Source organism: Eulemur rufifrons, chromosome 1 (assembly GCF_041146395.1).
Source record: "Eulemur rufifrons isolate Redbay chromosome 1, OSU_ERuf_1, whole genome shotgun sequence".
NCBI classification, from domain to species: domain Eukaryota; kingdom Metazoa; phylum Chordata; class Mammalia; order Primates; family Lemuridae; genus Eulemur; species Eulemur rufifrons.
In genome coordinates, this window is record NC_090983.1 from 68,968,795 (window position 1) to 68,995,662 (window position 26,868).

Here is a 26,868-nt window from a genome sequence, read left to right on the forward strand (position 1 = left end):
TAGTTCAGGAAGATGAAAAAGTTCTGGACATAGATGGTGGTGATGGTTGCACAATAATGTGAATGTACTTAATGTCACTGAACCAGGCACTTAAAGGTTGTTAAAATGTTACATTTTATGTTATGTATATTTTCCCACAATTTAAAAATTAAAATTAAAATAAAACTGTTTAGAGCAATGTCTAAACAGTGTAAGCAACAAATCAAGGGAACTCTTCTAAAGGGATTAATTCTTAAAACACTATATTTCAATCCACTCATGAATTGATAGGCATTTGGGTTGATGCCACATCTTTGCAATTGTGAATTGTGCTGTAATAAACCTTCAAGTGCAGGTGTCTTTTTGATAAAATGACTTCTATTTCTTTGGGTAAATACCCAGTAATGGGATTGCTGGATCAAATGGTAGGTCTACTTTTAGTTCTTTGAGGAATCTCCATATTGTTTTCAGTAGAGGTTTACTAATTTGCAATCCCACCAACAGTGTATAAGCATTCCTTTCTCTCTGCATCTATGCCAGCATCTATTGTTTTTGTACTTTTTAATAGAAGCCATTCTAACTGGGATAAGGTGATATCTCATTGTGGTTTTAATTTGCATTTCCCTGATATTAGTGACATTGAGCATTATACCATGGAATACTACTCAGCCACGAAGAAGGATTACTTAATGCCTTTTGCAACAATATGGATGGAACTGGAGACCATTATCCTAAGTGAAGTATTTAATGAATAGAAAAACAAATACCATATGTACTCACTATTAAATTGGAACTAACTGATGAGCACACATGTGCATAAAGGGAAGTATAGCTCAATGGAAATCAATAATGGGGGACAGGATGGGATGAGCTAAAACCTACCAAATGGGTACCATGAACAGTATCTGGGTAACATAAAGTTATGTGAATGTTTGACTTTATAGATACTGTCAACTTCTCAAGTTATTGAACCCCTTTAAAATCCTACCCAAAATATATGAGAGTTCTGGATGGCTACACCCTTGGCATACGCTTGGAATCATTAGTCTTTTTAATTATAGTTGTTTTGATGGAGATGTGATGGTCTCCTTCTGGTTTTACTTCACATTTCTCTGATGACTAATGAGATTGCACATGTTTTCACATGCATAATGGATAATTTTATGAATATATTTTATTCAAGTGTATTTATTGCAAATCTGTGGCTTATCTTTTAATTCTCTTATCATTTGACGAGAAGAGATTAATTTTTGTTTTTCTTTTACAGTTATACTTTCTATGTCTTGTTAAAAAAAAAAATCTGTTGATATCCCAAGTCACAAGTGTTTTTTATTCCCGGAGGTTTTTTTTTTCTAGCAGCTACTTGTTTTACCTGTTACTTGGTTATTAAGTATGAAATGTCCGGTTTACTTAAGTACTAAGTTTGACAGTTGATATCTGTGACATCTCCCTTTGACACATCTTGTTTTATTTTTATTGTAAAGGTACATCCTCAGTCTTTCAAATGCATATTTCTTGGCTTGTGATTATGGTTCACATTTTTTAGAGCAATTTTTGTGAAACCATGGATAAGTCAAAAATTTGTGTTATTTTCGAATATGAGTTCTGTCATGAAAGCTGTATTGAAGCAATCCATCTCAAGCTAAGCATGAATTAGCAGCAAAGTTTGACGTTACTATTTCAGCAATATTGGACCATTTGAAATAACGGCACAGTAAAAAAGCTGGACAGAGGTGTTCTACATGAATTAAGCAAGCATTAGAAGAGAATTTGTCTCAAAGCTTGCCATTCTTCGCTGTCACGACATAAAGGTGAACCATTACTGCACCGTATTTGTTACATGTCATGAAAAATGGATTTACATAACTTTATGATCTATAAGATCCATCAATTGCTCTTCTGTGTAGACACTCAAGATGAATGAGTTGGTATGTCTGCTAAAAGACTGGACCAGCCTTTTTCATGATAACAAAAAACCAAAAATCAAGGAAATATTCATCACTACGGATTGGATGAAATGAGATGAAATATCACACAGCAATTGAAAAGAATTTTAAAAAGAAACTGTTTTTACATGAAACATAGATGAATAATCTCGGAGATAAAATGTGGAAAGAAATCTGACAAAAAATATTTTTGTGCTTTTATTTATATGAAGTCCAAGAATAAGGAAAACAAATCTCTGGTTTTAGGAGCCCAAATAACAGTTACCTTGGGGTGTGGAGGGGTATTGTCTGGGAGAGGAATAAGGGAGTTTTCTGGGGTGCTAAAATATTCTATCCTTTGATCTGAGTAATATTTAAAACAGTGTATGTATATATAAAAATTCATCAAGCCATACACTTGTGATTGTATATGTCATTATTCAATAAAAAGTAATTTTAGAAATAAAAAGTGACATAATTAAACTAGTAATTATATGAAAGTGCTATGAACTACATTATAAAAATAAATTTGAAAAAAGAATATCTTCCTAGGAAGATCAGATATATATTTTCAAAACTAAATCAAGAGGATATTTTTGTTAGTGTAGTTAATTACTGAAAGAAATGAGGTTTAAGGACTGAAAGGTAAAAAAAAAAAATCTGTGATTATTCATAGATGCTGTATTTTTATGACAGAAAATCTAAAAGATCCAACAAAATATAATGAAAACTCATGATAGGATTCAGTAATGTTGTTAGCTAAACAATCTATGTATAAAAATCCATACAATTTCATACACCAGGAGCAACTAGTTAGATAATACAATTTTTAAAGTCCTATCTATCTAAATTACTATAACATATCTAGAAATAAGAACATAAAATGTTGTCCATTTGGAGATAATAATTCTCCCCACATTAAGTGATATATTTAACATGTTTCCAAAAAATAAAAAGAAAAGCTCAGCAGGGTTTTTCATGAGACTCACCAAGCTCTCTAAAAGGCTTATAAAAGAACACAAAAGTAGCTAAGACAATTTTGAAGAGTAATAAGCAATAGGAACTTGTCCATTAGATTTCAAAATTTATTGACTAAAATAATGGAGTTTCAGAGTACTTTTAGTTAAATATATATATTTGCTACAAAATAGAAAAACTAGTGAAAGACTCGAAAAGAAAATTCACGGGAATGTGGCATAAACAGACCTCTGAATATATTGAAAGGTGGTTTTGGCAGAAGAAGCGCTATGCATCAGCAAGGAAAGGATGCACTCTTCCTATAAATGATGCTAGGACAACTGGCTCTCCATATGGAGAATGATAAATTAAATGCCTACTTCATACCGTCGCCCCAAAATAAATTCCAGATGGGTTAAATACCTGTATGTGAAAATCAAAACATTGCAAAGTTTATAAGAAAATATATGAAAGCATCTTTATGACATCAATGCAGAGCTGTTTATTTTTTTAAGAAGATAAACCAAACTATCCCAATAAAGCTAAATGGAAATAGTATGAGAAACACATAGTTGCAACGCTTATATCAAATGCAATTCCAGTAGCCATTCTCCTCTTAGAAACACTTGCAATATGTACATAAGGAGAGCTGTAAAGGATATTAAGTGCTGCATTGTTTGAAATTGTGAAAAAATGTGAACCTTAGAAAAGACATACACACATACATATGTATATGTATGCACATATATACACACATATATATGTGCACATACATATTCTTATTGAAGTACATTTAAGATATATAAATACATATATCTATTCATGTATTTGTGTGTATTTATACATATATACATTAAAAACTGTGGTAAAACACAGTGGAATGCTATCCACATTAAATAATTTCATAATCATAATAATACTTCATCATAATTCATCATAATACTCATGATCTGAAATGATACTAAATACACAATGAAAGAGCAAAGGAACTGTGCACAGAGAGTAGATTTCCAATGTATGTATAATGTTCTGCTTTCATGAAAAGTTTGAAGCAAAATTATATATTAAAATTTGACAAGACAATGGGGCATATATAGATTTAGTTGTATTTTATCTGTATTTTATGAAGATGATATGATAATTATCCTAAGATTAAAATAAAAACACTTTGAGAGGCATGCTACATTTCATAGTTAGTGTCCCTTTGCCTATTCAATTTGATAGTTTCCACTGCAGCTCTGTTGAAATAAATAAGAATTGCATATAATTATTATCTATTCTCAATCTACCTGCATCATTATAAGTGATAAATGTCATGACATGAAATATAAATATGATAATATAAAAGAATTGGAGATCTTAAACGGGCCTGAAAAATCATAGAATTTGGAGAGAAAAAGCAAGCATAGTTCAAGAAAAGAAAACAAAATTTGTCAGCAAAGTGGATATTGCTAGGATCTGTTGAAGAGTGAATAAGGAGCCTGATCCAAATGGAGTAGATTCTATGTTCTGGGGCAAAGTGAGAGATAAGGAGGGATTTAAAAGATGCTATTAGATTATGATGTGTCTTGAAAACCTGGCAGAGACATTAGTAATTTTGATATAAATTATATATTATTTCATATAACTATATAAAATTAACATATACATAATTTCCTACATGTGACAAATTTAACCTCTATGTTTAAATTTACTTTGTTTCTCCTACAATGGGTGTGTCTTGTTATCTCCTAGGGAGGATGAATCTTGTCATCAACTTGTTCTCCAGTTGCTTTGTCACCAGATGGTGACTGGTCCAGAATGAGGGTGATGACTCTACCCTTTAATGATGTAATTCCTGCTTAACTTTCCACTCCCTGAACCTCTTCCAAAGTGAAGAGGTTTATTAAACAATGGATGTTTAATATATTTCTTGATTAAAGGAGCTGGAGATTATTCCAAAACAGTAGAAAGTGGGTGATTTGGTGAACAGAGATCACAGGGTATGCTTTCTCTTTTGGTCTTTCCTTTTTCCTGGGTTTTATGAGTTAATATCTGATACGGATTTTCCCCCAGGCCTTCTCTAATTCCCTCACTACCTCCCCTCTCTCTGGTTTACATAAGAAATGAGTATTTTCTTCTTTCCGTATAACTTCAACTCTATACCTTCCGAAAAAAGTTCTAGATGCTTTGTCTCTTAAATCAGACTATCTGGGTTGGAATATAAATCCTGATATTTACTGTCCATACAACCTTGGGCAATATATTATAATTTTTTATTTTCGCTTTTCTCATTATAATAAAAGATCTTTATCATAGGGTTTTCCTGAATATTAAATAAACTAATACATGTAAATCACTTATAATAGGGCCTATCACATGGTAAGTGCCCAGAATAATTAACTGTTTGCTGTTTTCCCACCTGACATTTATTTTACATCTCTTCTGGTAACTTCCAACTGATATTCTCTAGGATTGTGGTCCCCAACCTTCCAGGACGTGGACTAGTACTGTTCCGTGGCCTGTTAGGAACTGGGGTGCACAGCGGGAGTTGAGCACAGGTGAGTTAGCCAAGCATCATCTGTATTTACAGTCCTTCCATTACTTGCATCACCGCATAAGCTCCACCTCCTGCCAGATCAGCAGCGACATCAGATTCTCATAGGAAGGGAACCTTACTGTAAACTGCGCATGTGAGGGATCTAGGTTGTGCTCCTGATGAGACTCTAATGCCTGATGACCTGGGGTGGAACTGAAGTGGTGATGGGGAGTGGCTGCAGGTAGAGATTATCTTTAGCAGAGAGGTTTGACTGCCCAATAGATGTAATGCACTTGAATCATCCCCCCACTCGAGGTCTGTGGAAAAATAGTCTTCCATGAAACCTGTCCCTGGTGCCAAAAAGGTTGGGGACCCCTGCTCTTGGAAACACCCTCAGTCTATGTGCTTCTAGAATGGCAGATTGCACTCCTTTCTCTAGAAGTGGGTATTAGAGTAACCCATTCCCCTAGCCAAATGATTGGTTTAGGGATGGGCATATGTTCTAATTAGGGCAAATTGAAGGGAACACACTTGGTGGCGGGGGTGGGGGGTGCTGGAAGTGAGATAGGTGCTCATTTTGTACTGTTATGAAGTTGTGACAATATACTTTGATATTTTGATATTTTTTGTGACAATATATATATCCTTTGGTATTTTATCATAACAGTGTCAAAATTAAGACCACAGCTGATTATATTTTACACAGTTTTATAGTTTGAGTTTGTTTCTTGTTCCTTTAACAAATATTCTAAATTACATATCTGGCCTAATAGCCTAAGAAAAGATAATTACCTTCCTATACTCAGTTATATCACAAAATCTTTTCTCCTGAACATTTAGAGGAAGTATGTGGGAAGTAATGGAGTAGATATCTCAGCCTTAATCCCTCATATATCTTATTGATTCATTATTCTTCTGAAAATAGATGTTCTTGGAAATATACATGTCTTTGCTCAATTCTTGCTAGTAGGGCTTTTTACTAAAGAGCAGTCTAGCTACCTCAAAGAATAAATCTAACCCTGAACAAGAAGTATGTCATTTTCTCACCAGTCAGTGATTGATATATTGTGCATCATTTTTGTTTAAAACTGTAAACAAAGTTTTATATTTCATTGTAATTAATGAGACAAAAGTGGTAATTTTATAAGTGGTATTTTGTACGATAGCTATGACTCTACTTAATATTTAAGTTTCAGATTAGAAAGCAAGCAAAAGGGAAATACTTTTAGTATTAAGGACCAGAAGGCAAAGAAATGTCTGTGGTAAATCTATCCAAATATAGAGAACCAATAGATTCTGCAATGTCTGATTCAGCAAATTCACACTTGCAAAAAAAGAGATTTAATAGGGAGGTGATCTTAAATATGCACTTTGCTTCTCTGCAGTGAATAGAGTCCCTTTTTAACTGCTTAAAGTTTAGAAATATTTTTGTAATTCTAGTAGCCTTTAATTGCTAATTTTCATGAAATGCACATTATATTTTCAAAAAATTAGAAATAGTTACTTTTTTGGCATTCACATAACCTTCAGATGTGCTTGCAGAGAGAAATATTTTGACTTTATTTTTAATTTTGGTATATATAATAGAGTTACTATTAAGAGTTGAAAGAAGTGTCCCATTCATCTTCACCTTATAATAAAAACAGTTCATTATTTACTTAATTTGATCTAAATTTTAATGTATAGTGAGCCTGAATCTTGCAGATAAATGCAAAATGAAAAATAATTTTAAGTTAAATTTGGTTTCAGAACAAACGCTTATCCATTTCTTAAATAAGCATTTTTATTTTATTTAAATTTTAGAGTAAGAGATGTTAGAAAGCACTCTGCTTCTTGTGTTGCACACGTTGAGCAGGAAGTCTAAATTTTAAAAGCATTCCAAAATTAATTTTAAAAATTCCAATAAAAGGCCGGGCGCCATGGCTCACGCCTGTAATCCTAGCACTCTGGGAGGCTGAGGAGGGTGGATCGCTCAAGGTCAGGAGTTCGAGACCAGCCTGAGCAAGAGCGAGACCCCGTCTCTACTAAAAATAGAAAGACATTATCTGGCCAACTAAAAAATATATATAGAAAAAATTAGCTGGGCATGGTGGTGCATGCCTGTTGTCTCAGCTACTCGGGAGCCTGAGGCAGTAGGATCGCTTAAGCCCAGGAGTTTGAAGTTGCTGTGAGCTAGGCTGACGCCATGGCACTCACTCTAGCCCGGGCAACAAAGCGAGACTTTGTCTCAAAAAAAAAATAAAATAAATAAATAAATAAAAATAAAATTTCAATAAAATGAAAACAATGATTTTAAAATTTAAATAAAAATATGTATAGCATTACTACCTCCAAAGCTTCATTATACCACTGATTGTTCATGACATTATGTTAAGCCTTGAAGATATGAAATGTCTTGTTACAATGACATCTGATATACTGGGCATCCTCAAATGACAAGAAATATACTATCTACTTTTAGAATTCCTCTGTAGTCTGAAGTAACATTGGCAAATGGTCATAATCATAAATAAACAAGGAAGGCTATACCAAATCTATATCAAAGGTGATCAGAAACTCCTTTCCCAATTATAAAAAAGCTATGGTTATTTTAATTTAATGCATTTTAAGTCATATTTCTTGTAGGATAATTTATATACGGTAAAAATCACTTTTTAAAAACATATAGATCATTGAATTTTGCCAAATGAATATGGCAGTGAAACCACATCACAATGGAAGTATATTTTCTTCACCCCAAATGTTCCTTGAACTTTGTAATGCAAAGCCCCTGAAAATCACTGATCTGATTTCTTTCTCTATGATTTTGTCTTTTCCCGAATGTCCTATAGATGCCATCATAAAACATGTAGCCTTATAAATCTGGCTTCTTACACTAAGAAAAATGCTTTAATGATCCATCCATACTGTTGTGTACATCAGTAGTTCATTCATTTTGAAAACTGAGAACTATCCCATTGTACAGAGGTACTACAATTTATCTATTTACATGTTGATAGATACTTGGTTTGTTTCCAGTTTGGGGTGGTTATGAATAAAATCACCATAATTATTTGTGTAGAGTCTTTACGTAGACATATCTTTTCATTTATCTTGGGTAAATACTTAGAAGTGGGATTGTTGGTTCATATGATCAGTGCATAGTTATTTTTATAAGGAACTGCTAAATTGTTTTCCAAGGTTCTGGATTGTACAGCACTCCCAAAACAACGTAGGAGAGTTCTGTTGCTCTGCAGTCTCATCAGGATTTGGAATTAGCAGTATTTCTAAATTCAAGCTTTCTAGCAGGTGTGTAGATGTATCTCATTATAAATTTAATTTGCATTTCCTTCCTAATGATGCTGAGCCTCTTTTCATGAGTTTATTTGCTATCCATAAATGATCTTTTGTTCTCATCTTACATATATTGCCTTTGCCCCACCCGAGTCAGAGCTTCAAGCATGTCCATCCCCCAGGCAGTGTACACCCCATCCAATATGTGAATATACCCATCCCCTCCTCCCCCATCCCACCTGCCCGACACCCGATGAATGTTTCTACTATATGCGTATGTAAGGGTTCGTCAGTTAATAATAGTTTGATGGTGAGTCCATGTGCTGCTTGTTTTTCCATTCCTGTGATACTTCACTTAGTAGACTGGGCTCTATCTCTATCCAAGATAACACAAAAGGTGCTAGATCACCATTGTTTTTTGTGGCTGAGTAGTACTACATGGTATACATATACTACATTTTAGACATAATTTTGATGAAGTTTCACTTATCAGTTTTTAGCTATATAGTTTTTTTTGTTATTTTAAGAAATCTTTATCTAATCCAAGATTTTCTCTTATGATCTTACTAAAATTGTTATAGTTTTTTTTTAATTTTTAGATCTATTTCTTTCAAGGAAATTTTGTATACAGTGTGAATGAAGGATAAAATTTCATTTCATTTTCATATAGAAGTTCAATTATTACAGCATCCCTTGTTCAAAAGACTATTTCTGCCTTTCTGCCCTCTTGAATAATTTTGGCACCATTGTCAAAAAATAAATTGAAGTATGCCTTAACTTAGTGTTGATTATAGTCACTTTATTGTGCTATCAAATATTATTACTTCTGTCTATCTAACTATATATTTTTGCACCCATTATCCATCTCCACCTGATATATGTAGGTAAATTTCCGGACTCTGTATTCTGTTTCATTAATGTTTCTGGCTTTTTTTTTTCTCAAAAACAACACAACTTTGAATTACCTCAGCTTTTATTTTTCTGAAAATGTCATTAATAGGAAGTCTTAAAAATCCAATAGCCTTTGTCCTCCAATATATTTCTTCTTTTTCAAAATTGCTTGTTGTGATGCTTTTCCAAATAAATTTTATAATTAAGTGGTCGATTTAGACCAAAAAAAAAAAAAAGCCAGGATTTTGATTGAGATTGCATTGATTATATAGATTATTTTGGAGAGAATTTGATATCTTAACATATTTTTTGTTTCCAATACCCAAATGTAATATTCACGTAAGTTTTCTTTAATTTCTCTTCACAATGATTGTAACTTTTAATGTAAAAATTCCTAAATCTTTTATATTTTTATATGATTATAAGAGATAATATTAAGTCCAGTTACCAATTTCTCATTGTATTCTTCAAAAAAAAAAAGGTCTAATTCCTCCCTGTCCAAGTGTGATGTCCCTGAGTCAGTTGTGGGTGGAGGAGAGCTGTTAATGCACAATAGGAAGGGCTTTAGCTAAGCTCATACAGAATTTATTTATAAAAACAGAATAATAAAGAATATAGGGACTCCATCTCTACTGAACAAAATAAACAAATAAATAAAATAAAAAAAAATACACAAAACAACAAAACCCAGCTGGGCACTGTGGCATGTGCCTGTCGTCCCAGCCACCCAGGAGGCTAAGGCAAAAGGATGGCTCACAGCCCAGGAGTTGGAGCTTGCGGTGAGCTTACAATCACTGCACTCTACCCAGGGACACCGAGTGACACTGTTTCAACAACAACAACAAAAAGAATATATGGAGCCCATATTCATTGGCTATAATCGTTCATAAATCTACTTTAACAATGAACTCAAGATGGAAAATACAAAATTTTACATGCTAGCCTTAGTTTACTTCTGCAACAAGATGGCAAAAACAGTCAACAGTGTGAGGTTATTGGCAAAAAAAAGAGCCTGCATTACTTGTCATTCAAACAACAGGCTATCACTAAATAATTAAAGCAGTTTTAACATCAGAATTACATTTGTATCCTGGCATTTTAACAAGTAATAACATGTTTCTGAAGAACCCTCTCCCATATTTAGAAATCTAAATGAAACACCCTGGAAAATAAAATTGGTGCTGAAATTACATAATAATCTATCAGTACTTTGATATAAAATTCTAATTAATTGAGGTGTGAAATAAAATAGAATTAACATCACTTAATAGTTACAAAAATAATACAAAAACAGGATTGAATTCAATAGATATAACTTACCATATATTACTATCAATGATTACAGATTTGAGTCTTCAATGTGTAATTTATTTTATCTATCTAGATATAAATATTCAGCTAACCTTATATTTCTTAGATCTTAGGGTATTGTGATTTTCTTTTCTAACCCACATTGTCCTTCTGCTTTTTCTATGATTCTACATTATTTTCAACTAAATAGGAAAATCAACTGAAAGCAAAGATATGATTATGCTTGTAATCATATTTTTGTTCTGATTGAGGCAATGAGATGCTTAGAGTTATAAATCCGAATATTACAAAAGAAATAGAAAAATAAAAATTTGAAAGAAAATCTTACTAAAATTCTGCAGAAATTGAAACCATAAAAAATTTTTAAGGTGTTTAACCTTAATAATTTTTGTTAATGTTCTCTAAAATATTAACAGATCTTTTTTATTATAAAATACTTTACTACTAAAGCTTTAATATTTTATTAATATAATCTTAGGCTTAATTTTACTAGTGTCTGTATAATATGATGTTTAATAAGTAAAGGAACATTTATTTACCTGTTTCAATTTAAGAAGCATGTTTTCACGCTAATTAGAATGTCATTTTTTTACAAAATCATTTCTTATCTCTATCTTGAAGGGCATTATTTACCTATGGTTCTTCCATACAGTGACATACTATGTATTTCTAAAAAAGAATAATGAATATGTCAATATACTGCTATGAAGTGATCTTGCATGTATGTTATTAAATGAAATAAGCAAGGTGGGAAATGTGCGCATAGTGTGCTATGATTTCCCCAATAAAAGTCGATGATAATCATAAGTCTATGTATTTGCTCATATTAAAACATGAAAACAAAAACCAAAGTCTCTACTTACTGATCTTCTGGGGGGAAGAGGGGAATAAGATTTTTTTTTTTTTTTTGAGACAGAGTCTCACTCTGTTGCCCTGGCTAGAGTGCCCTGGTGTCAGCCTAGCTCACAGCAACCTCAAACTCCTGGGCTCAAGAAATCTTTCTGCCTCAGCCTCCCGAGTAGCTGGGACTACAGGCATGCACCACCATGTCTGGATAATTTTTTCCACATGTTTTTAGTTGTCCAGCTAATTTCTTTCTAATTTTAGTAGAGATGGGGTCTCGCTCTTGCTCAGGCTGGTCCAAAACTTTGGAACTCAAACGATCCTCCCACCTCAGCCTTCCAGGCAGGATTAAGATTAAGGAGACAGTGATGGAAGCTAAATATCCTTAAATATAATTTATTTTGAAGGTTTACTTAATTTTTAACCATGTAAAAGTATTTTACCTAATGATAAAATACTTAAAACCAACCTCTAAAACTCAAAAGTAAAAAAATTTGTATACTTTATTAGATACATAACACATCTAACGTATCTGTGTGGTTAGATGTACCAAACAGAAACTATTTCAAGTGAATTTAAAATATGGAAATTTTCCTGTATGTCTTTAGTAGAATATAGCTCAAGGAAAAAAAAAAACTGAAAAAAGAATTAAGCTTGTTTTAGTAATCATATTGTTGGTGGAGGTGTTGATATTGCTATTGAGTATAGATTGTGTGTGTGTGTGTGTGTGTGTGTTATCAGATAAAGCAAAGGAATAATTATTTTGGTGTCTTTGATAAATGGGATTTATTTTTTTACTTGTGATAAAAGATAAACTGAATAAAATGAATAAGGTACGTATGTTAAAAGTAAAGGTCTGTATCTTCACTATGAAGTCAAAGAGTGTGTATTAAGGATGATTTTATTTTAAAATATATGTGTACACACATGCACATATATGTGTGCATGCAAACATATATACATATTTCCAGCTCTATATAAATGATGAGACTTAGAAACCAAGGCCAGTCTCATAGAATGAACATCCCTAGATCCAAACATATAGTTTACATACCTTTTTTCTATCAAAAGAAATCAAAATCAATTATTCCATGTTTGGGGAAAGAAACAAAGAAAGTGAGTCAGAAAGATCTTGATACACCGAGAAATAAAGATGCTTTCAACGACTACCGAAGACATATGTAGTAGCCTACCTCCAAAACAGCCACCAGTGACCCTCATCTTCTGGTATTCGTGGGCTTGTGTAGCTCCTCTACATTGAAAAATGAAGACCTATGTAACCAACAGAATATTTGTAAATAACTGTGTGTGTGTGTGTGTGTGTTGATGTTAAGTCACAAAATACATTGTTTTTTGTGCCTTGTTCTTACTGAGATGACTTTCTCTGGAGGAAGCCATCTGCCATGTCATAAGAACACTAAAACAGCCTCTGGAGAGGTCCATGTGGCAAGAAATCGAGGTGTCCTGTCAACCAGCATAACAAGCTTGACAACCATGTAAGCAAAACAGCTCAAAAGTGGATCCTTCATTTCCTTCAAGCCTTCAGGTGACTGCCGCTTAAACAAACATCTTGACTGAAACTTCATAACAGACCTCGATCCAGACCCACTCAGCTGAGCTGCTCCAGAATTTCTCATCCACAGAAACTTTGCAAGATGGTGAAGGTTTTTGTTGTTTAAAGCTACTAAGTTTTGGAGCAGTTATCAATACAGTAAAAAGTAGTAGGATACGTCAAGAGGACTAAGAAACCAAATTGAATTGGCTTCCACTATTCAAAGATAGGATATTTGAGCTGCAGTAAGAAAGATAACTGCAATGAGTTGAATCATTTCAAATATGTTTAAATCCATATGGTAGTGATACTAAAAAAAAATTTCAAAGCTTTTATTTTTTTTTCTTTTGGAGAATGCTAGATAAACATTTCATCATATTTAAAATTTGTAAAATAGGGGAAAACTCAAGTATTCATCTTAACTTTCCTACTTTAGCTACATATCAAGTAAGCAAATGTTTGATGATGGGGAGTATCATTAATATTATAGATTTCTCTATACTTTTGCATATGTTGGAAAATCTCTGTAAGACAAACTAATGAGCAATGCTTAGTCATGAAGATGATAATTTTTTTAACTTATGAATTCTTTCTGAAATATATTAATATAATAACTCTTAGGACTTCAGCTTCCAGGAAGATGGACTGAACATACTTTTCCCTATTCTTTCCACTAAGTACCACTGAAACAAAGAGGCATTATATAGGAAACAGACATAAGAAAGCTCTGAAAGACAAAGAGAAGAAAGTAGACAGGAAAGGGAAATTGAGACTAAAGAATGACATGGTGGCAAGCTAACTGGATTTTTTGTATTTTGCTTCTTATATATCAGACATGGAAATGACAAAGCTGGCTGCACAGAAATGCCAAAGAATAAAGAAAAGGAAAAAAAAAAAAATCCCTTCTCTCCCTAGCCAAAGGAACATAAAAGGGGAAGCCTAGCAAGACAGAAAACTTTCAGACAATAATTGAATAACAATTCCACTTCAACCAGATAACATAGGAAAAACCATGGCCCAATCCCCACACATATCAGCAGAGGCTGGGGAGGAAACCTACACTGCCAATTTCAGAAGGCTCTTATGAGGCAACCTAATCCCCTTGCTACAGTGATAGGAGAGAAGGCTGAGTAGAAAGGTGGGACTTTTATCCACATTGGGTGGAAATAAGGACCTTTAGTGTCAGTAAAAACCACATAGGGAATGTGGGCGTCCAGCCTCAGCTGGTAGTAATGAGATTCCTTTGCTCCTCTTCAGTGGGATGGTGTCAGATGAATACTAGCAGAGGGTCAGGACTTTCAGCTTGATACATGGTAACGAGGCCACCTTCCCCTGTGATGTTCATGAGGGCAAATGGAGAGCAGTAATGAGACACTTCTGTACTTCCTAGTCAGAAAGGGATCAGTGGAGACCTAGTGGTGGGCCAGAACTACCACTTCCACCTATCACTAATGAATAAACTCCACTCAGTTGTCAATTGAGGTCAAATTGAGACTCAAACTTCTGTCTCCAGTTGGCAGTACCAAGGCAGTTCTCCATGCCCTGCCCAGCAGTGTCAGGGAAAGCCGGCTAAAACACAAGTTTTAAATAATATTCAGAATCTCATAACATAACACCCAAGTGTATAGCTGTCAATTGAAAATCACTCATCATATCAAAATCATAAAGATCCCGAATTGAATAATAAATGGCAATCAACATATGCCAACAAGATGACAGAGATGTCAGAATTATTTGACAAAGATTTTAAAGCAGTTATCATAAAAATGCTTAGTGAGTAAATGTAAACTTGCATGAATAAAATAAAAAGTACAATCTCAGCAAATAAATAGAAAGTCTCAGCAAAGAGAAGATATAAATAAAAAATATATGGATATTTTAGAACTTAAAAAATACTGAAAAAACACAATACAATACAAATACAATAACAGAAAAAGTGCCCAAAGAAATCATGGTTGAAGTGTCCCAAATTTGAAAAAAGACATAATTCTACAAATTGAGGAAACTCAGAAAACTCGAAGATAAACTCAAAGAAGTACACACCAAGACACATCTTAGTCAAAATTCTGAAAACTAAAGATGAAGAAACAATCTTGGCTGGGCGTGGTGGCTCACGCCTGTAATCCTAGCACTCTGGGAGGCTGAGGCAGGAGGATCGTTTGAGCTCAGGAGTTCGAGACCAACTTGAGCAAGAGCAAGACCCCGTCTCTACCAAAAAAATAGAAAGAAATTAGCTGGACAACTAAAAATATATAGAAAAAATTAGCCGGGGATGGTGGCACATGCCTGTAGTCCCAGCTACTTGGGAGGCTGAGGCAGAATGATTGCTTGAGCCCAGGAGTTTGAGGTTGCTGTGAGCTAGGCTGACACCACGGCACTCTAGCCAGGGCAACAGAGTGAGACTGTCTCAAAAAAAAAAGAAAAAAAAAAACAATCTTAAAAACTACATAAAAATGACATTGTACCTATAGGGGAAATGTAATTCAAATTACAGTGACTTTCTTATCAGAAGCCACAAAGTCCTGCAGAAGTGGCATAACATTTTTTGAGTTCTGAAAGAAAACAACTTTCAAACCTGAATCGTATAGGCAGCAAAAATATCCTTCAAAAAAGAAGCAGAAATCAAAATATTCTCAGACAAAGGAACACTGGGAGAGTATGCCACCTGTAGATGTACCTTAGAAGAATAAGGAAGTTCTTTGTACTGAAAAAAAAATAATAGAAGAAGGAATGTTGGAATGTCAGAAAGACAGAAAGAACAAAAGGTAGAGTGAAAATACAGGTAAAATAAAATATTATCTTTGTTCTCTTGAGTGTCCTAAATTATGTTTGATGATTGAAGTGAAAATTATAACGTCTAGAGTGGACTGAACTATTTTTAGAGAAAATATTTGAAACAATTATAAATAAGAGGGGGCAAAGGGACATTAATATAGGTAAACATTCTGTACTTGACATGAAGTGGTAAAATGCCAACACCTGTAGAATGTGATAGGAAAATAAATATAATATAGATAGAACCACTGAAAAGCTATACAAAAAGATATACTCAAGTAGTGAAAACAGTTATTCAAGTTTGAATAATACAGTGAAACACAGAGAAAGAGAAAATTTACACTGTCTAAAGATCTAAGAAGGAATTCAAGTCAAAATGGGGTAACATCAATATAATTTCTGCAAACAACATGTGATTAGATCACTTCAGATGAAGTATTATAACAAAAAAATTATCTGCATGTTATTGTCTCAAGTTAGCAGTGTGTCACACATTTTCAGCCCATATTTGGGGGAACATATTGCATGAATTTAGTCAAAATGCCAATTGATCGTCAGCTCCCCAGTTTACACAGGCTCTCTTCATTCCTTCCAGAGACGTCTACCTGTAGCTGTAGGGCTGATGTTCTGCTTTGCCCCACGTTACAGAGGAGGCCTTTTCTGAAAGCCAAGAGATTATGACAGGGACGGATTTATCGTAGATCATCAAATTCCACTGAAGACTGAAAGACACCGAAAAGAAGCTCCTGAACTTCTAAAAAAATGTCATCAAGACAAAGCCTTTGATTCCTCAAGGGCAGGAGATAATTTTTTGATAAGCAATCCAGAATGTACATTATTCTTTACTTTGGGTGGATATAGCTATCTTAGTGAATGGATTTTATAGAATTTATTTAGATAATCCTAGAAAATAAATTTTAGATCTATAAGGTGCCTTTATTTCACTATGTTTCAAAAAATAATTTCAGGGACTAGTGAGTGAAATGTGGCTCATGAAATTGTAAGCAAGGTCAGCCAGCACAGGAACGGAATCCTGACTCCACCCACCCTTTCCCGGCATATGATCATGACAAGCTATTACCTTTTTAATCTTCCTTTTAGATATCTGTAAAAGGCAAAAGAAAACCTGCTTGGAACCATTTTTGTGACAATTAGTGATAATGTCATATATGCCGCCAGGCAATCACAAGGTCGAAACATTTCTCCCACTTACATACCTCTTGACTCCCTCTGCTCTTATCCCACAAGTTTCTCTCTAACTAATCAACTTGTCATCTCGATTGCTGTCTCACTGACTCCTGGCATCTGAATCCTTCTGTTTATCACTTCTGTCTGGGAGACCCATCAAGCAAGTCGCATTATACAATGTCCTTGTTCAAAACTCTTCAATGGTGCCCATTACCAGAAAGACAAATTTTTATGTTTATTACATGACATGTGGTGCCTTTGCCATCTGGCTCCCTTCCCGCCACCCCTGTCCCCAAATCTGTGCTACAGAAATATTGAATTATTTGCAGTCTCCAAAGCACAATTCACACTTGAAGCACCATCTTTGCACTTGCTCATTTCTCTGAAATACTCATTTGACTTATTTATCAAAAAATTTTTACTCTTCTTTTAAGTTTTAGATAAATGTTGTGTCTTCTGTGTGACATTCTACATGGCTCTTACAAATCAACTGACTATCTTCTTCAACTATTTTCCCACCTTACCTTGTAATTATGTACACTATTATTAGTGCCTTTATAATTTTAAATCTGTATGCCTATCTTCCTACTAAGCAATGTATTTCTTGGATGTGGGAATTAATTATTGCCATCACTGTGTTCCCAGACTCCAGCAGAGTTGTAGCACATGTTAGGAGCTCCATGTTTATTGAATACATGAGCACATGAGGGCACTGGGCTACCATTAACATCCTATTTGGGTACTCTACTGTGTAGCTCATTTCCAATCAACCCACGTGATTGTTTTTTAACATGTAGGGATCTGAGGGAAAAAGTCAAATACACTACCTTGTTTTTCCCTATAAGCAGACACCCTCTAGCTCCTACACCATTAGTATGAAGCACCACAAAGAGCGAAGGTGGAAAGGAAATCAGGGTTGCTGTTATTGACTAAATCATATTACTGTGATAGAGAAACATTAATATTATCTAATGTTTATCATTTGATATTTTCTAATACATAAGTTTTTAAAGTACTTTAATATTAGCTACTGCTCTGTATCCTTGGAAATTTTCTAAAAAATTTATGTAGGTTAATACATTTGATCTATAGGTGTTGTAATTATCTTCATTTTATATAGGAAGAAACTGAGACAGAGAGGTTACATAGCTTGCCCGAGGTCATACAGAAATCAATTGAAGGAGCAGGGATTCAAACCCAAGCAGTGTAGCTTTAGAGGTCTATGTTCTCAACTGCCACATTTTGTCACTTTATACTTGACTGGAGTGTCACAAGATTTTGACTCAGCCTGTTTCTAGGCTTGTCTGTGAACAGTTGGTGAGTCCACCAGGAGTTATTTGCAAGAAGGATTTTTTTGAACCTGAAAAAAAATAGGGAAAAGATTTCTGTGCAGGTGCCTGGGAGAATTAGGAAAGATCACAGAAGATAGCATGCTGCCTGTCTTGGGTAAGAGTTCCCCAGCTGGGGCAATGAACTTGTACTCGAGTCTCATGGAGCAAAGAACTCTATGCTGAAATAAAAAGCTGCTTTTACAAGAGAATCTTAGAGGCACAAGGCATAAACAGCCTTCAGAACTACAGATGACAAATCAGGAGGAAGTTAGTATTTATGTCACTTCTGCACAGAGCACAGCATGGATTTGGCATATCAGTGCTTTAGGGCTGTGCTTCTAAAACTTTAATGTACATAGGAAACACTTGGGAAGTCACTAACATGCAGATTCTGATTCAGTAGGTCTAGAATGGGCCTGATACTTCACATTTCTCAAAAGCTCCCAAAGTATTAATGCATCTAACCCATAGATTACACTCTCAAAGTAGGAAAGCCTTTAGGGAAAATAATTTTGTGGGCTCCAGCCGGCAACAAGGGAGGTAGAACAAAACAACAACCAACCAAACATAAAAACCCCAACAATATGGTAGGGCCATTTGCAGAAGATCATGGAAATAACTGAGAATCCTGAATTATCTGGTTGAAGCTTTGAGGTGATCTACATTTCCTCTGTTATTCAAAAGCAGTAGGAGGTTCCCCTTAAAACATAATGGTTTATGTTTTCACAGCAATTTTGGACTGCCAACACACCAAGACCAGTGGCTGCTGCTACCCTCATTCTTATTTGAATCTTTCCTCCCAGGGATACTTGCTCTTTGCTTTAGCACACTCATCTAGAAGAACAACTGAGTCACTCTCCCTCATTTTTTCCCCAAATCATTTATCAAATACCATTCCATCTAAAGGTTTTAACACACAGTAAATTTTAGTAAAGCTTTTGCGTGGTGAAGGATGTTTATACAGCAGGAAAGAATACATTCTTTAGCCTAATTATTTTTATCTGGCCACCTTTCCTCACAGAACTCAGCCTCATCTTTCTTGTTGCATGGCTACTTCCCTTCTCACATCCTATTTCTCCCTGTTTGCACCAAATCCCATTCTTTGAATGTTTTATGAACAACAGTGTGGTTCTTACTTTGTTTCACATAGATTAAGCCCTCAAAGGCCCAGACTTCCCCTCCTAGGGCAGCCTATCAAAGTACCCTCCCCCAAATTAAAAATAAGTAAATTTTTAAAAAATTATTTCTTATAGAGCTTCAGGTGGCAGCAGTTAAAAATTCTCAGCTAACCACCTATAAATACATATTCTGTATTGATTATCAAATGTACACTACTATGCATGCCATGGAGGTTTACAAAGACGAATTCTACCTTCTCTAATTATTTACATAGAAGTTATCTCTCACAAAGTCTTTAAAATCAGTTTAATTAGTTTGTGTGTGTTTTTAAATTTATTGATCTTAGCCAACATTGTAAATTTTAAAAAAAAACAATTATTTTAATTTTTTACATGTGTGCTCATACATATTTAATTTTATATGAATGAATAAATGTGACCAGATACTAAATTGTTTTATTTTAGGACAGTATTTTTCTTTTTCTTCTTTGGTTGATGCCTCCTCATTTCTCTTCTCCTTTTCACCCTATATTTTGAGTCCCTATTCCAATTCTGCTTGTTAAGAAACAAGTGAATGTGTTTCTCTATAATTCTTTGTATTAATGGAAACCTAATAGGGGCATGTGTCTATCACATACACACATACATATGTGTGTATCACATACACATGTACAGAAGAAAGGAGGCTGGAGATTTTCTGTGACCTGCTTTCTTCATTCAACAATATATCATAAGAATTCCTGTATATAATCTCCTGCAGCTATAATTAATTCTTTTTAATGGCTATTCCCTTTGACTCAGCAAAATTGATATAGAAATGGAAAAATAAGCCTCTTTATCAAATGTCCCTTCTCTCAAAACAGTGAATTCATCCCCAGCTAATCAGCAAGAGTGTAACGAAAATCATGTTTGGCTGCTCGCCGCCCAAAACGCCAGACACCGGAAGTGAGGGCTTGTTCAAGGAAAGCACCCTTGGTTCAAGTGCCAGCAGTTTGAGAAGACAGCTGGACTCACGTCTAAAAGAACCATCTCAATTTCTTAGGCTGGCAACAAGGATCTTAAGAAGGAAAGTGCCATGTAAACCACGTGCAGGAGTGATGTAGGGCATGGATCTGCTCGTCACCTTCTGATGGCTATCCTGAGTAATGGGCCACCGGAAGTCTGGTTGCCAGCACCTTGGTAGGGGTCAAGTTATAGATTAACTGTGTGTTAATTTTATATCGGAGATAATTGCAACCGCCCTCTCTGTTTCACACTTGGATTACTTCAAGATTAGCCCTTAGAATTCTCAAGCAAACAGGTAATAAGTTATATTAATATATGTAGCAAGGAACAAAACAAGGGAGAGGTTATTTTCTAAAATAAGCTGGGAAACTGGCTGTACCAGTTACAGCAACAGTCAATAAAACTAGAACTTTCATAAATCTAAAAATATTTTATGAAACTAAACATCCAGATCACTGAGATAACTACAGAATTGCAGCTTAAGAGATATTTTTTGGTGTGACAACCAAAAATGAAAGTTGTTTGTTGTTTCGTATTCTTTTCTGGGATGCTCAGTTAGTTGTGGCCACAAGCGAAGACACAGGAGAGGCCCAGGAAAACAAAATTGTTAATACTCGCAGGTCTCGCAGGCATGGCATACCACTCAGGCTCATATGGAAAAAAGACACCAGGTTGGTCAGGAGTCAGAAGACAGGAGAGAAGGGAAGATTGAGCCCACTCACTTTATTGGGGTTTCCTTGGAAAGGCAAGGCAGTGATGAATGGCTAGTTTGAGTAATTGAGAAGGGCTTTCAGCTACAGGATGGCCCCTAGTTGTCTTGCACCTGGGATGATGAGGGCATGGAATATTGCCTGCTGGGTGTTGAGCCAGATGGAAGAGGTGAGCTCCTGATTGGTTAATTTGCACATTAAAGACATGCTCCCAGCTGAGCCATTTGCTATCTCTGAGAATTAGCTAACCCTAAAAGGGGCAGTCTCTTCACAGCTAGGAAAGTTTTTTTTAAGATGTCAAAACATCATAATATACAGAAAATTTTAAAATATTTACTATACATTGGTTATCGTTAAGTTTACTTGTAGAAGGCAATTGTGATTTCTTTTGGACAGAGGCACTGATTTAGAGATAAAATTATTTGCAACTATCTTGTGAAGCTCCACATTTGGAACACTCATTATACTTTTCTCTTTTTATTATTGACATAATGAAGTGAGACAGTAGTTTTTTGTTTTGCTAAACAAAGATGGTAAATACTCTCTTCTTAAAATTATAACTTTGCAATGCCATCATGAGCCAGGGACATTGTGAATTGAATGCAGTATATGATGTGACACAGATTCCTCTGTGCAGTAGCATATGGGTGAAGGGGGTGGGGGTCCCCTTGGCCCTCCAAAGGTTCCCTGAAAAATCATCTCACAGAAAGCAGATTAATAGGAGACAAAGCATATAAATATATTTAATGTGTATACATGGGAGCCTTCAGAATGAAGATCCAAAGATATAGGAGAAATTGTCCATTTTTATGCTTAGGTTCAACAAAATATAGACAATCGTGTAGAAATATGATTGGACAAAAAGAATATGATCTAATGCTAATAGAATTAGTGGGGAGACTCAGCAAGGCCTGTCTGTTTAGATTCTTCTTGGCTTCTCTGAGCATGCATTCTTTCCTTCTGGGTGTGGGGCAGGATCCTCTCTGGAATGGGGGTCTTATGAACTATGCTTAAACAAGGTAGGTCAGCTAATTTCTTTATGGCCAGTTTTTAAACAGATAGTGCAGAGGGTAAGTTAAGAATTTTTTTGTTGTTGTTTTATGGCTGGCTTTGGGGGAAAGGAGACTCTGGTTTCTGTGACCGAACTTGGAGAAGAGAGATTCTTGTTTCTATGGCTGGCCTCAGGGGAAAATAGGATTAAGAGACAGGAGGGCAAGAGAAGGACAGAGAAAAACTTTTGCTTCTGAGGTCATTTCTGAAGCATTCAATTTGGGCTATTGTTTTCTGAGCCCCAAGACCAGCTATTTTTAATAGGTCAGTAGGCACACCATCAATTAACCTCCATGACTTAAATGGAAAAGGAGTACAGGTTACATTCAACCGCTAGAACAATGCAGAAGACTATGGCAAATGTCAGGCATTAAGCATAGCACTCTGCCAGCTGGAAAAAAAGAAGATATATAAGAAAAGAAAACACATCATAATTGCCATAGTAAATCATAATTACCACATACGCTTGTACAAGACTGTTTAAAATATGGTCGTCTAATGAGTAGCTAATAAATATTTCTACTCTCTCTCACAGCAGTAACATTATTAGGAGAGGAATACAGATATTCACATTAGACAGTAAAATATCATCAGATTTTATATTTCAGTGCTTATCTCTGAACACTTCTGATATCAGACAGCTGGATTTTTGCGCAGAGCATCTCAGAATGTGCTATGTGCTGGGATACTGGGGAGTAAACTGTGGCTGCAGATGTCTTTATCTGGCATCTCTTGTTCCAGGTCACAGCTTGGCCTTTGGTCTTTCTTTTCACAGTATGAAAAAATGCTAACAGTGATATCTTTGCCTCTGAGGATAGATAAGATATGCCATTCATTTCACTCATTTGCTATGTGTCTCCTGAGTGTCTTGCCAATAGCTGCTCTGTAGTACTGAGCCCTTAAACTGTGGAAGCATCTTACCCCTTAAAAATAACTAGACTCCAAGTAATTATAGTCTTGAGACAATAGGAGGAAGGAGAGAATGAGAAATTTAGAAGAGATGTGGTGGAAATGAGGCACAGGTGAGGGTAATTGAAATGAAAGAAATGAAGTGATATAAAGTATAAAAAATGGAAGATTAAAAAATTATAGAACCATTAAAATGTATAGGCTACTGTTAAAGAAAGATTCTCCAGGACCTTGTGGCTATTGATTTGTCTTTTTGAGTCAATTAATCTCAGCTATCACCTGAAATCTATACTTCTGATCTAAAACTCTTGAACTCTTGTTCCACAAATGCTGAGATCTGTAGGTTTATTACCCAATAAGATTAGGAAGTATTCCAATTATTGTTTTCATTGCTCTCACATTATTATTGGTTGCCATACACACACACACACACACACACACACACACGGAGGAAAAAAAGAGGAGAATTTTTTACAAAATTATGTGGCTTTTAAAATATAGATATTTGTGTGTGATAATTACTAATTTAGAAAATTTTGTAGAAAAAAATTGTGTTGCTAAAATAAAAAAATATGAGGCTGATGAAGCTATTTAATCACACCAAATTTACATCTCATCTTTGTCATTTATCCAAAGCAATATGATAAAATACCCTTATAACTGTTTTTTTTTAATTTCAGTTCTGCTTATGCACCTAATATACTTTCTTATGCTGTATTTCCATTGCTGAAAGAGTGTGCATTTATCTCACTTTATTGATATTGTGGCATGCCATATGATTTATTTGTTGATTATTTGAGAATCTTTTTTTCTTTCATATAGTATACAGTACTGTGTTCATTGCTTAAAAAAATGCCTATATTTTTTTCTTCAAGGTATAGACAAACATGAACTTGTAACGTCTAAATTTATACTTGATTTTATAATTCTTATTAATTCATTGTTCTAGTTTAATAAGAGTTTATTTGAATCTTAGCATTCTTTTGATTTACATTTTTTCCAATGCTAGTAAAATTATCTATGTTCATGTGATGATACTGTCTGTCTGTTTTGTGTAGAATTACTCACCTACTTTGATGATTTGCTAACTTTAAAGCTACAATAATTTAGACAGTCTGATCAGGGCATACAAATGGATATGTAGATCAATAGAATAGATTTGATAATACAAACTAAACTCATACATTGGTGGTATATTGATTTTTCACAAAGGTGCTAGGGCAATCCAATGGGGAAAAGATGGACTTCTCAAAAAATGGTTCTGAGACAATTATGAACATGCAGATCTTCTCTTTTCTTTTCTTTTTTTTTTTTATTTCATCTTATTGTTATGGGGGATACAGAATTGCAGGTTACATACGTTGCCCATGTACCGCCTTTCCCCCCAAGTCAGAGCTCCAGGCGTGTCTGTTCCCCAGATAGTGCGCGTTGCACCCATCATGTAGGTATATATCCCTCCCTTCCCCACCCCCCCTTCCCGAGTCAGCACCTTCAAGCGTTACCACTCCCCAAACGGTGCGCAATGCACTCATTGTGTAGGCATACCCCCATCCCCTCCCCCACCCCCCACCTCAGTCTGATATCCGATTGGTGTCGTTCCCAGATGTGTATTTAGGTGATGATCAGGCAAACCAATTTTCTGGTGAGTACATGTAATGCTTGTTTTTCCATTCTTGGGATACTTCACTTAATATAATGGGTTCCAACACTCTTTTTGGTTTTTTTGAGACAGAGTCTTACTCTGTTGCCTGGACTAGAGTGCCGTGGCATCAGCCTAGCTCCCAGCAATCTCAAACTCCTGGGCTCAAGCAATCCTACGGCCTCAGCCTCCCGAGTAGCTGGGACTACAGGCATGTGCCACCATGCCTGGCTAATTTTTTGTATATATATTTTTAGTTGTCCAGCTAATTTCTTTCTGTTTTTTTTAGTAGAGACAGGGTCTCACTCTTGCTCAGGCTGGTCTCAAACTCCTGACTTCAAGCGATCCTCCTGCCTTGGCCTCCCAGAGTGCTAGGATTACAGTTGTGAACCACCACACCCGGCCAACGTGCAGATCTTTATCCTTACCTCACAACATGCATCAAAATTAGCTTAACTAGATGATAACCCTCAATGAAAGAGCTAAAATTATGAAACTTCTATAAGAAAACATAAAAGAAAATTTTCATGACTTCAAGTTCAAGATTTCTAAGATATGACACTAAAACCAGGATCCATTGAAGAATTCAATGATAAACTGGGCTTTATAAAAATTAAAGACTTTCAAAAGAAACCAGGAAGAAAATGAAAAGCAAATCATCTACTGGGGGGAAAATATTTGCAATTCAGATATAAAAAATACTTGTTTCTTAAATGTGCAAAGAAAAATTTAGCCCAATAAAAGTGAGAAAAAATGGAATTGATATTTCATCAAAGAAAATACATGATTGGTCACTGAACACATGTAAATATGCTCACTATCATTAGTACTTAGGAAAATGCACATTAAACCACAGTAACATATGATTCTACACTTTCTACAATGGCAATAGTCAAATAGGCAATAAAAAGAGTAGTGAGGATGTGGAGAAATTGCTGGTAGGAATGTCAAATGGTGGAATCAGTTTTTTAAAAGTTGTTTGGTAATTCTCAAAATGTTAAACAAAGATTTACATAGAAACCAGAAAAATCTACTTCTAGGATTCTGTCCAAAAGAAATGAAAACACAGGACCACAAAAAGACTTATATGAAAATGTTTATAGCAAAATTGTTCATAATAGCCAAAAAGTGGAAACAACCAAAATGTCCATCAACAGAATTCTGAATAGACACAATGTGAAATATTCATATGATGGAATACTATTAATCAAAAAAGGAAGAAACTACTGACTCACCATGCTACACCACAGATGACCCTCAAAAACATTAGGCTAACTGAAAGAAGCCAGACATAAAAGACTGCATGATTTATGATTCAAACCATATGAAATATCCAGAAAAAGGCAAATCTGTATAGACAGAAAGGAAATTACACGTTCACCACAGCTGGGGGCAGGAAAAAGTAGTGACTGCAAATGGACATGAAAGATCTTTTGGGGTTAATATAAATGTTCTAAAATTGGATGAGGTAATTGTTGCACAACTTTGTACATTTACTGAAAGTCATTGAAATGAACTTTTAAAATGAGTGACTTTTATGTGTATAAATTATACCTCAACAAAACTGTTAGAAAACAAATTTTATGTGTAACACAGAGCATTATTATTGAATTCAGCACAGAAACACACTGTGTTGTGTAATGTCATGACTGTGTGATTGTTTCATAATCATGATTGTACATGAGTTAAATCAATTATAGATGATCTTGCTATATCTTTGAGGTTTATACCTGAACATGACTCCATTCTCCAACAAATTCATGCCTAGTTAAATTTTTGTTTTCTATGCAAGTTTACTGTTATTAGCTTATGATTTATTTCCATTCAAAAATATATTTTAATTGCCTGCTGAGTGGGATGAGAAGATGGGAAGAGAAGTCGAAAATTGCAAGCT